Genomic DNA, 13,598 nt, shown 5'->3' on the forward strand with positions numbered 1-13,598 from the left:
AAAGGCCGGAAAACCTATCAACTATCGCCGGGGGCGGACGGAAGAAATAAAAAAAGAAAGAGCAAATCATGGCAAGGCATGTCTGCGTTTGAATAAGCTTGTATTGATGTCGTCGCAGGAGCAAATATTTGCTGTAGCCGATATTGCACCTCACATTGTTTCTTTTTTTACCGGTTTTAAAATTTAAAAAATACCGGTTTTGTACACTAATTTTTTTTAGATATATTGACTTAAAATCTCTAAAGGAATAAGTAAGCATATTGTAGAATATATATCTGAGACAACTAATAAAACAACGAATTCAGATTAATTATTTAAGTAAATACAAACTAAGTTCAGCTGTCAGTGAGAGATTATAGAATAACACCTCATTCAATAAGTTCGTGCGATGACATACAGATGGCGCCTCTATCGACAAATCCATATTATTTTTAGGAAGTACCAACCTTCAGACGACGCCTATATGACATTTAGTTCGCAAGTTTCAGTGGTTTTTAATGAGGCTATTTTTGTCATCTGAATTTCGTGTGTTAATAAAAGATTGCTTTTTGTTAATAATTAAATAATTGTTCATGAGACATATTTTTGTATTATATTTGGAAATACCAGTATTCCAAAACCGGAAATGTATTATAAAATCTGGAAACTTCTTCTTTTCCGCAACAATAATGAATACATCAAACAACAATTGCTGAATTGTCAAATAATACGAAAATAAAAGCAATTAGCCTAAATGGATCACCCGCGGCTGCTAATTAGTTAATTACCGCAGTCGGGGACTTTCATATTTACAGTTGGCACAGATGATGATTGGAAATTACCATCATCCGGAATCTATGCATTTATAGCTGCATTCTACTGTTCGCGAGTAGCGAAGACCAGTTTTTTTTTGTTATAGTAGTAGCAGCAGTTTTTATTTTGTATTTCTCTTCAACCTTTCTTTCGTTTGACCTGCAAAACTGGGCGATATTATTGCGGTCTCATCTCGCATATCTACACTACACTCGGCACACGCCCAGTTCGGTTGCCTCGGCCCAGCCCTGCAGACGAGACATTTACGTAATTAACTTTCATTCGCCATGTGCTGAATAAAAAGAAGCGATCAATCGTTGCGAAATTCGCAATTGTGAACGTTTTTCAGCATGTATTGGCACTAGTTTCCAATGAGTCACTCCCCGCCGTATTAGGAGAGTCCAGTGTAAATATGTGAAGTGCATAGAAGATTACTTAAAATGCTTGCAACTATTAACCTCTGTAATCGGCATTACTTACATAAAGAAAAATAGTGAAGATAAAGTAAACCGCCGCACATAATACTCGGGATTTAGATTACTTCTGATTCATAAAACTCAAGAACAAACGAGAATTTTATTCAAATAATGGACGTTTGATACATTTATATATCTGAATGAAACTAAAAAAAAGTATATTTGGGTCAATGCCCATTTAACTGATATCGCGTAGGAAATATTATATAATTATGCTTTGATTTACTGCAGCTTTTAGTATATTAAAAAAGTTTATTATCTTTTCTTTATTCATTCTTTTTGCATGTACTAAGTTTAAATTATTTGATTACTAATATTTGTGTACAAGCAAATAAACACGAAATTTTGTTTTAATGATTCCCAACTATATTGGGAATTCTAATTCATAATCAAATTCGATCATTATTGACTTTTTTATTATTAAAGAAATGCAATGTAAGTAATGCAAAGTAATGCAGCGATACCTCGCATAATACTACTTCGATCAGTGCGGTTTCACTATCATATGGTTCGAAAATATCAAAACAAACTCAATTCTTTAAAAATAGTACACAAAATTATTATTTTTATTAAATGATTGTTTTTTTTATCTTGATTTAATCTAAACAGTAGGAAATTAAAGGTTGTTTACTCTCTTAATTTGAAAGACAGATGATTTATATAGCTTATGTAATTAATTATCTATGATGTGTGCTATTCTCTTTGACTAATATCACTTCAAAAGTGCAAATATACGTCAGGTTGAGAACCCTTGACACAAGACAAGTAATCTATCTTCATACGTAATTATTTATTAATACCTGCATACTTTGCTTAAGAAACCTACCATTTACTATATCATACATAATTACTATCCATACAATAACATATATTTAAACAAACAATAGTATAAAAATGTTTCCAAAATAGACTTTCTTAGTGATTAATCACAAGTGAAACGTTTAACATTAAAATAATTAGCGGCGTTGGAATAACTAATAAATTACACGAAGAGAGACATTAGTTTGTATGCATGCACTGTAATCGGAAGGTAGTTTCCTTTTTAACTGACATCCTAGCACCATCCCATTCCGCCACGTTTATTATGTCTATATAAGTAGTCGTAACTTGTTACTCCATCCATTTGACTCCCTTTTTAGTACAATCCTATAAGATACATACTATCATCACTCAACTTGACAAACTTGAACAAAACACTTCTTTTTTACAATACTCTCATCCTATTAAAAATTTCAAAGAATTTTCAATATTTCCTCGCACAAAAGAAACCTTATCTCGCAAATCCATTACATAAGTTCATTGAATATATTACAATGTGCATTGTGTAAAATATCAAACTCACATTATTATAAGTTCGGAGAAAGACAATAGCGATAAAATAAAAAAAATATGTTGTATGCACAAACTTGTTATAATTTTGTAATTAAAAGCTAGATGGATTTGATAGGGGTTTGCGAATGGAACTCGAAATGGAACTGTTTTGTTTTTGTTGTTGCCTTTTACGTGCAATAAAATTTGGTTTAATGGAAAGTCCGTTTCGTTCGTGCCGAAGCTGGGATGGATTTTCGCGTGCAATTTCCGAAAACGGGAGCGGCCAGTAATTAGGCCTAAAGGGCGTTGGAGCTGCCGGTCGACGCTGGGGGTGGTGGTTGAGGGGAGCGGAGATGCGCGATTTGGGTCTATTAATTAAATGCCCATAACCGCTCCCACGCCGCCCACTTTCAACATTATTTTAATGGAATTAACATGGCCTTACAACATCAGCCCTTATCACATCATTAAATATAACAATTCACGTGCAGGAATTCATAGTCCATTTTGCTTACATTTACCCTACATGTTTATCACTCCCTAATCGACAATAAATTTTTGTTTTCCGCATTATAATACAAAATAATTCAAGTACATCACATTTTCAGTTCTATATAATTCTACAAAAGTAATGTAAAATTATATTCAACTGTTGTTAATATTTTGTTTTGTTGTTGCGTCCATTAAAATTAAAATTTCTTGATAAATAATTATTAATTAATGTAATGTCCAAAAATACAATAAATTATAAAGTAACAATGTAGAGGTTGCAGAACAATCATTGTTTTTGATATGTTTTTATGCCAATAATCTATAATTTAATGATACGATTGATCAAATGATTTGTGTCAGTTTAATACACTTTTGGAGACGGAAGAAAATAATGTTTATTTTAGACTTTGATACTTTTCTATTACTGTAATGCCAAAAAGCCTTAAAAGTTCTAATAGTAGTAATGATAAAATCAAGACATTGATCGTGAATCACCCGCACTATACGACACTGAACAAGATATTAAAAAAAACTATCGACAAACGTTTTTGAAGCTTGCTTGCATATGAGTTTTGCACAAAATCACGACAATATCAAAAATTGTTGAAGTCGGACAGAGTTGTAATTGTCCACCCGTAGTATTTACTTTCCGATTTCCAAAAAATTGTGTCTTTGCAAAATTCCATTAACTGCAACATAACTAGAAATGTATATATCTATATATAAAAGTTTTGATTTTTAGTTTTCGTAAAAAAATCGGCACTAACTTTCTAATATTTTCTAATTGAAAAACCTACCCAAAATCACTAACTCTCAATAAAACAATAAAATCTTGTAAATGACGCAGCTTGATACTATCTACTAAACTAAATTATTGATGAATAAAATGCCGTAAGAAATATTACTCATTTCCAGTTTCCTTATTATATAATTATTTGCCTCAAGGTTAACAATTAGACTATTCTTTCATTTCCTCGTTTATACAAAATATTCCAAACTGTTTCTTATGCAATGTAGGAAATCCTGTGATGTAAATTTCCATCAATTTGCACAAGCATAGCTTCACTTTGATGTTTGTCATTGTCACCACGCAAAAAAATCAAATAACTCATAATTCGCGTTGTGTTAAAACAAACAAATTTTCCGATTATTTTCTTTATAATTAAATGAAATGACCTACATGTATACTTGTTACAAGGAGATATATAGTGATAAAAAAAATTAATTATCCAAACAAAAATTGATAATTTCTTTAATAAAATATAATATTTTTGGAAGATGTACTATCTGTTTTGTTCCATTTCTTTCTTTTGTCGTTTTTTATTAAATAATTGTGATGTCTACATTGAAAAGTATTTGTAAGTAATTTTTAAAATTCCCCCAACTTACGAACAAATTCGAATTACGAACAACCCTTTGGAACGGAACTAGTACCTGTATTTTACAATTAAATGTTGCAGGTAGGAAATATTATCAACATTGTTTTTATTGAATTACTAAGTACTTATACAAATACTTTAAAACTCATATAAACTTAATATACACTTTTAATTTTATATTTCTTGAATATTTCAAGAAAAGTTATAGAAAAATATAGTTCTTTAAGTTCTAACTATAAAATTAATTTAAAACATTGAGAAACAAAATAATAAAAAAAATAATTATTAACTGCAGTCTCGATTATATAAACATTTCCAATGTTTTTTGTTTTGTTAATGCAATAAAAAATAAATTTAATAGCCCATTATTTACGTAAAAACCTATTAAATTTAACAATGATTGCATACAATAAAAGTATATTAAAATATCTGATTTGATTATACAAATCCACATTTTAAATTAAATAGTTAAAGTTAATAAACATAAAAAAAATACTATTAAGTTTTGTAACGTTCTGTTGTATTAATCCAAAAATAATCGATGTCGCGTACAGAATAGGACTTAAATGCAGCGTTTGTAGTAAAATTAAATCTGTATAAGGTTTGCCGACCGACTTTGGATTCGAAACAAGACATGTTGAGCAATCAACAACTCCTTTACGAACCGAATCGCATCGCCAAAAGGAAACGAGCAAAACTTTTCGCAAACCAAATTAGCGATAATCGAAGTAGCGATGACAATTGGAAAACGTTTCTTACAATTGTCATCGCTACTTCAATAATATTATTATTGTTTATGTTTTATTTCAATTTGATTTCCCCATGTCTTTCGTTCCGTACCCACTTTGGCTCCGCTGAATCAGAGGACCAAATACGGACGGGCTACGACGAGTAGGAATTGAATTGTTTCCATTTCCCGTGATGTCATGTGGCTTTTGGTGGAAAGCCGATGAATATTCAAAACCCGTTGTAATGTTGTTATTGTTGTTGTCGCAGCGAGCACGTTGATTCAAAATGTTTACATTTACACTCGATGGTATTATTTATTTTTTTGGCTTCCCATTTGGCACTGACCAGAACACCACGGCCAGCGGACTCTGATTCGTATCTGCTGGTATATTTACTACTGCCTCTATTAATGTGCGTTTCATTGAACTTTTTCCCGGCCTCTGCCAAAGTTCACCGGAGTTATCGAGATTCACCACTGTGTCCGAAGCAAAAACATTGCATGAATGATATCAGCGTTTCCTCTAACGGACTTTCCTGCTTTTATCGTAAATAATATGTCAACTATACAGAAGACACAACTCCTCTGGATCAGAGCCAGGAGACAAGACAGTTCGTGCAAGCCTCTCAAATAGACGTTAACTTATACTTATAAGATCTATTTCCATTACCCTAAATAAACCAACATCATTGCAACCACAATTTTAATACCAATCAATCAACATACACAAAGGTTAACAACCTTTAAACAAAATCTTTGTAGTAATTTCTTTACAAAATACACAAACAATGATCTTATGTCCCATTTTTTCTCCTTTCAATTTCGTAACTTCAATTACGTTTTGGAAAACGACAAAGTCATTTCACTTGATCCAATTTGACCTCTTTTCAACTAATCTCACAGACCTAAATTACTTTTATTTCGCTCGAAACTCAATTAAAAACCTTTCAATCACTTTACAAACGCTTTAGTAAATTGCAACCTGAATTGAATTAATTAATCTGCTGCTGCTTGTGTAATAAAACATTCCTACGTATATAAATAACTTCTCTCATATTTACACCTATTTGCAATTATAAAAATACAAAAATACTCCAAATTTAAAAAAATGTATATATAAGATTAACCACAATAATAAATAGTTTGGCATTACAATTGACATTTCACATACAAACTGTAGTTTAATTAAAATAGTTGGAAATATAATTATTTTTCACTTTCTTAAATTTATTAATAATAAAACATCAGAATGTAATAAAATAAGCTAACCTAAGCAAATTGGAAACAACCTAACCTACAAATAATATGTCAATTTGACACGTAAAGTGAAAATTTCACTGAATAAATAGAAGAGATTTAGTTGTTAAAATTTGCAATGTATAAGAAAAAAGCAAATAATAGAACTATTCAGTATTTCATTAAAATTTAAAGTTCAGTTCATTTTAATGTTTATACTATTTTGATAATATAAATACGAATGAGTCTTGTAATTAAAATGAATACTCTTTGAAGATGTTGAAGAAAATATCAGAAAAAAAAGAATGTATAGTTAGGCAACCAGATTTCCACTTGCAATAATGGTCGAATTCCAGACAACTTAAATATTTACAACATAACAGTTTTGAACAATGCATCATTATTTTCTTGTTATTACGGTTTAACATTCACTCTTATCGTACTGTTCAATTAATGCAACCTACTAATTAAAGTGCAAATTACCGAGTAAATAACTTACGTAAATAATACTAAATGAATGAATTCATAATAATATACCAATCCAATCACAATATTTACATATTTAATATAGAAAACATTCCGGACAAACGCCGTTTCAGCTCGTTCATTCCCATTCCGATAATTGTATAATTGCGGAAAGGAATTCACAAAACGACCATATCATAAATAATGAAATTTCCATAACTGTGTTAAAGAGTCTAGTCTTTGCAAAAGCTTTCCTAAAATGTTCTTACTTTAGACTAAAAGGCAAGATAAAACAAAAAAGAAAAGACATAATAAAAACAGAGTTAAATAATTATAAAAACAATCCGTTCCAATCGAGCTGCTGCTGCAGTACACCATGAGACATTAAACTGGAGAGAACAAGTGGCCCAAGGACTTGCAGATTAATCATTGCTCCGTCCTTTCTCACTCGTTGAATGCATTTTAAATGCGCCAAGAAGCAAATAAGATACTTTTTAAAGCTTAATTAATTGCTCAAAACTCGTACGACAGCCACACCACAACCATACACATAAGCATATAACAGCTCCAATTTCATACACATTTACTGCACACAACTCTATTTATACACAAACACATAATCGTAATACAAGACGCACGTAATTGCGTGTTTTACAGAATTTATATAATACTTCTCTTTACGTGTTACAGTCTAAAAATAGCACATTGTAATTAATTCGAAATCTTATTTTGATTAGATTAATTTTCATTCAATAATTGTAATAATTTGCAGCGTTTCTCAAACTATGGGTCGAGATATGACAGCTGTCACCTTGTGTCAACAATTTTAGGTTATAAATAATTGGGTGGTAGCAAGGTAGTTATATGATATTAGATGTCTTTTGCCTGTAATGGACGAAAATACGGTTTCAGTTGATTAAAATCGTCATACACCTGTTCAGTAAGGAAAATGTAGTGTTTCATTAAAATTATACATGGTACAATTACCCTAAAATATTGAATATAACGCGTACTCGTGTATAATGCGCATGCATGAGAGTTTGTATTTTATAATGTATTTAACATTTGATAACAAAACTTTTCAATAAAAGAAACGAAAATGCAAACAAACATTTTTATTTCTCTTCATGCAAAGTTTAATATTAAAAATTTAAACTTTTTATAAAAAACATAATGATGTCAAATATAACCCAGCTGCAGGTGTTCAGTATTGCAAATGACTTTTTTTTGTATTTGAGTATTATAATAATCATCAACCTAGTTTCGTATAGTACACATTGTACGTATTCTACTTGAGATTTTATGATCAATTCTTCCATTAAAAGAATACTAAAATTATCGTGTAGTACACGTTATTATTTGAAGTTTTAACAGTTTCTGAATAACTGAAGAAATCGATTAAAAGTGATGATTAAATCCAGATAGAATCATTGACCTAAATATGACATAGCCAACAAGAAATACGTATGAAGTCTATAATAAAAACTGATTAAATTCCAGCACGACATCATATTGTGATCTACATCCACTACATCCATCCACAGAGTATACAAACATATCTATATATCTGCCACGTATGTTCCAATTATAGATACCTCGTAAAGTTCTTGTTGATGGAATTTGCACCGTGGTGAGTTATGGCGTGTATTGGGATATGCATGAAACACATTTTTAAATTTACGTATCGCATTTATATATGTGTGTACGAGTGAGTCAGTGAAACATCGTATAGTCTGCGTCATGGGATTTTGCGAATGAGTACAAGTATACTGAATTATTATTTACTGTGTCAGAGCTGAAAATAACCCGAGGGATGGATCATCATCATCACGACGTCGTAAAAACAATTAAACCGTATGAATCAAAACAATAAAGCAAATAAGTTTTGTGAAAACATAAACAATTTAGACTGGATATTGAAAGAGATATAGGATAAGTGGAAGAAAATCGGACCATATGGTAAATCCATGTGAAACGCTAAGATGTGGAACGCATCAATAATTTATTTATGTAGTTGCAAATAGAATTAGCGAGAAATGTTTAAAGTGTACGTAACGAAGTGAACAAACATTTATCAACAAATGCGTTTACTTCGTTCGCATCTCGCCAGATTTTAAAAGTAATTCAACATTGCGTTATTTCTCTTCGTCCTAGATATACTTATGTATTAAGTATGATCTGATTCACAATATTTAAAAGATGTTTTGAGTTAAGAAAGTTATTTTCAATTTGTTTACGAATATTCTAAAGTTAAAATGTCTCATAACTTAAATTAAACATAGGAATCATTTCCGAATTAAGTCGTCATTCTTAAATGTATTTATACTTTCAGTTACTATTACATGACACATTTTTACTTAAAATAATACCATGCAAATAATTAGAATATTTTCTTATTTTATAAAAAAAAATTGATAACCTCCAAGTGTCAAATTTGACAAGTTTACTTGACACATTGATATTGTTAAGTCAATTATTTATATATTAAGTATATTTTAAACATTGATTTATTTTTCCAATTTAAAGATTGTTCTCAATTAATCAAAAATTATTAATTTCGAAACGTCAGATCTGTCAGGATAATCAACTTTACTTGACAGATTAATATTGTTTCATCAATTATTTGTCCTTATTCCATTACATTTTTGACAGTACATACAAATTGTTAAAAATCGTGAATGTCAGCATTTTTTTTATATAAGAAAAAAATGTTTTAACTTCAAGTAAAAAAACTGCGCAGCACGATTCAAGTTTTTCCTTTTAAACATTACAATTATCATGCTGACCTATCAAGACTGTAGCGACAGAAAGAATGTGGTAGGATATTTTTTTCTTATTAATTTTTCGCGACTTATGCAATGCTTTTTTAAATAAACGTTATTGTACAGTACAAACTGACCATGCAACGGGTGTACAAAATGAATCATAAACTTTTCGTAAGTAAAAAATATAACGAGAAGAGTTTAAACAATAAATAAATTGCGAATGCGCTGCTGCTCTCCGAAGGCTGAGACCGGCCGGCCGGTCTGCTCGACACGATTACGTAACGTTCCTTTATTACACATATTCGTGTGCGTATGTTCTCTCATGGGACATGGCTTAACACATGTGTCCGTAATGCAGTGAAGTTTTTTTTTGTGTGAGACGAACGGAACATAAAAAATAATAATAATGAGAACTGGATGAGTCAATGGATGATATAAAATATTTTTTTGCTTTGAATTAATTGATTTAAATGAAATTGTAGATCCAAATTTTGACTTTGAAATTTACATTTTTATTTAACTCTTTGTAGGGTGGTGGGACACGCATTGTCCCACCTTTTGAACATGACTAATAGGTCATTATTATAATTTGATGAATATTGATGTTGATTCAGTTGATGAAGATGTCCGATTGAGTTGTTCAATTTAGGAATTTCTGTCCCCTCAAAGAGTTAAGAAAACACAAAATAATTGTAATATATATAATGTTGAGTCTGCACTAGTTCCAATAAAATATGTGTACATGCTTGTATGTACCTACCTTAATAATAAGTTTTTAACTTTTATATATTTACAAAATAATGAATAAAAGTTATAAATGAATGAAATTATTTTAGTTTATCATCATTATACTAAATTAGCTTTGATCTCAATAAGAATTCAATAATATTGAATAATTGTAGCACCTGAATCATTTGTTGAATGCAAACATATTTTTCACTGAAAGTTCAAGTAAAAAATAATAATGATTAGATTAAAAATTCCTCATAAAAATTTTTGCAAATTTTGTAACGAAATTGACGAATAACAATATATCAAAATTCCAAATAAGTAATAAAATATGTATCAATTGTAAATAAAAAATATGTAATTTTTTATCTGAAAAATTGTTATTAAAACTTATTTGTTTACACATTAAATTAATTTGGAAAAAAGGATTATCGATCTAATTCTTTCTGACCGTTTTTAAAAAAAGTGAATTTACAATAATTTAAATTTATTTGTACAAAAAGATCAATAAATTCGTTGTAATAAATCTCTTTTTTAAATAAAACATAATAAAACATAAAATTATGTATAAATATTTACGTAATTCTTGCAATAAATGTTGTTATTATTATAATAATTTATTGTGCACATACATACATAAATTAATATGAAAATGTGAAACAATTTTACGTTTTAATTTATATAAAAAAAAATATTAAAAAAAAGCGTAAATTCGAAATTTACAATAACAATAATTTACAGTTAGTACCGACGATTTATTTAATTTTGTTTTATTTATTAGTATTTATATAGTTTTTGCAATAAATATGTTTATTAAATTTATATTAATTTGTTAATAAATAAATCAATATTAAAATATAAATTCAGTATAAAAAAGCAATTAAAACAAAAAAAGGAAAATTGATGGGTCGATAAGCACCATTTCTTGGTACAAATATGGGCGTAATCATTATAATAATTCTCGTGTACAGAAAAGCAAAAGTTTAAAAAAAGTACCAACCTCGAACTTTATATCTTTCCTTCCAAATTTCTCTCAACAATTCTCAATCCCAAAACTCAAGTCAAGCTGCAGTGGAAAGTGCGGTTCTCACGATGACGACGAATCAATACGTAACAATTAATCCCCCGGTATGATGAACCGGTTCCAAGGGGGTTCGTCAAACAATAAGAAAAACCACGCAGCGAGTGGGCGCCGGTTCTCTAATTCTCCGTTCGCGAGTTTCTAACTGACTGTAGTTTATATTCACTATGTATATGTATAGTGAATACTATATGCTCTCTCTCTGTATGTGTGTGTATGGATGATGTTTCAACGGCAAGGAGAACCGATGAGAACTGAATTCCCGAGGCCTGCCAGGGCTGACTTTCAGCAAACTTTACACACACACGCACTCACTCACATAAATATATATATACAACACTCATACAATCATACACATTCATCATGCATACTGTAAACCGGCTGCTCATACCATACATTCTATAGGGGAGACATTCTCACTGGGAGCTAATTCTAATTTACCGCCAAATTATATACGTTTTGCTATGCAATTAATTTCAATGCACAATTAATTTGCCGATTGATTTGCTTGTTACAAACAAACTATACTAATTTCGTATGTAATGCAGGCAACAACATGTAGCAGTTAATAAAATTAAATTGCAATTTTGTGTCTAATTCGTATAGATTAATTAGACATGAAAACGAATATGTTTGCATACATTATTTATATAAATACTGTCAATATTTAGATGTTTTTAGGTGGTTTTCTCATAAACAAATACTAAAATTTATATACTTTATGTTATATCTACATATGAGTATTATACTTAATATGTAGACTCAAAATATTAATTACGGGCGGAAAGATCTATAATCAAGAGCTCTTTGAAAAAGTTAATTATTTTACTTTTTATTATAATAATCAAATTAATATAAATATAAAACAATACATAAATTATAAGCATTTTACAGATTGAAATACTTTGACTCATTAATTTTTTTCTTCATTAAAATTGTGAATAAACTAGATTTAACTAGAAAAAATATATAAAAATAGAGTGAGTATGCAGTAAACTGAATAAACAAATGAATCATTCATCTCCATATGATTATATAATTCACAAGTCTGTGTCTGTAATTTCATTGTTGATGATCTTCGCACATAATTAATGATTATCCATTATCTTAATACCTTATTTTATATATTCATGTTATATCACACAAAAAAAACATTTTATACATTATTAAATAGAATTTAGAAGAAAGAAATATATTATATTTTTTTATAGAAATTTCTATTATTAGCATTAAAAAATAACTTGAAATAAATGTTTAAAGTTTACTTTATAATGTATTAATCATAAATATAAACTGTAATCATAAGTGTATTTGTTTTTCTGGATATTGTATTAAAATTAAACTCGTTATCAGAGGGTTATCATTCGATTCCTCATTTACTTTCCATAATGTATCTTTTTATATGTAAACGTATACAATCCTCTTTTTACCAGTCAATCAATTGAACGTCGTAATCGTATTTTCTATTTTCAGTGTCATTTTTATGCTATATGATGATTACATTGAATCATATTCCTATATCGGTTTGTTTCATTATAATAAATCATATTTACATCTACAAAATGTACTTTTATATATACATTATTATTAGATAAAATATACTATAAAATTGAATTATTCCAAATTAAAACTTATAAAATTGCTTTTTCAATACAAATGCTATTAAGTCACAAACAATAATATTTCAATTATTTTATAAAAAAATATATGTGCAAACAAAATGTAAAATCAATATTAGTGAAACCGGATTATATTGTGCTCAATTAAAATTTAGTTTCTTGTATTATGAAACCGTTCTATAGTGAATCCGCACTGATGGAAGCCGCACTGTGCGAGGTATTGTTGTAATAAATAAATTATGGCTATTTCTTTCAATTACACGAACTTATGCATAATAAAACGTTTATGAAATAATCTTTGAACAGTAGTCAATTATTATTGTTTTTTTTAAATTCTGTTTTTATTATTTATATTTTCTGTCTATTTCTCTGAAACGTATAAATAGAAAATGCGCACAAGGATTTTTCTCAGGCCATGCCGGAACCATTGTTTTCCCAAACAATTTTTTTCTTCAATTATATAAGAAACACTAAATATAAACAATACGTACATATAAAAGCAAAAAGTGATTCAGTAAATAAACGT

This window comes from Nicrophorus vespilloides, unplaced genomic scaffold (assembly GCF_001412225.1).
Source record: "Nicrophorus vespilloides isolate i.1.1-1 unplaced genomic scaffold, Nicve_v1.0, whole genome shotgun sequence".
Lineage (NCBI taxonomy): Eukaryota > Metazoa > Arthropoda > Insecta > Coleoptera > Silphidae > Nicrophorus > Nicrophorus vespilloides.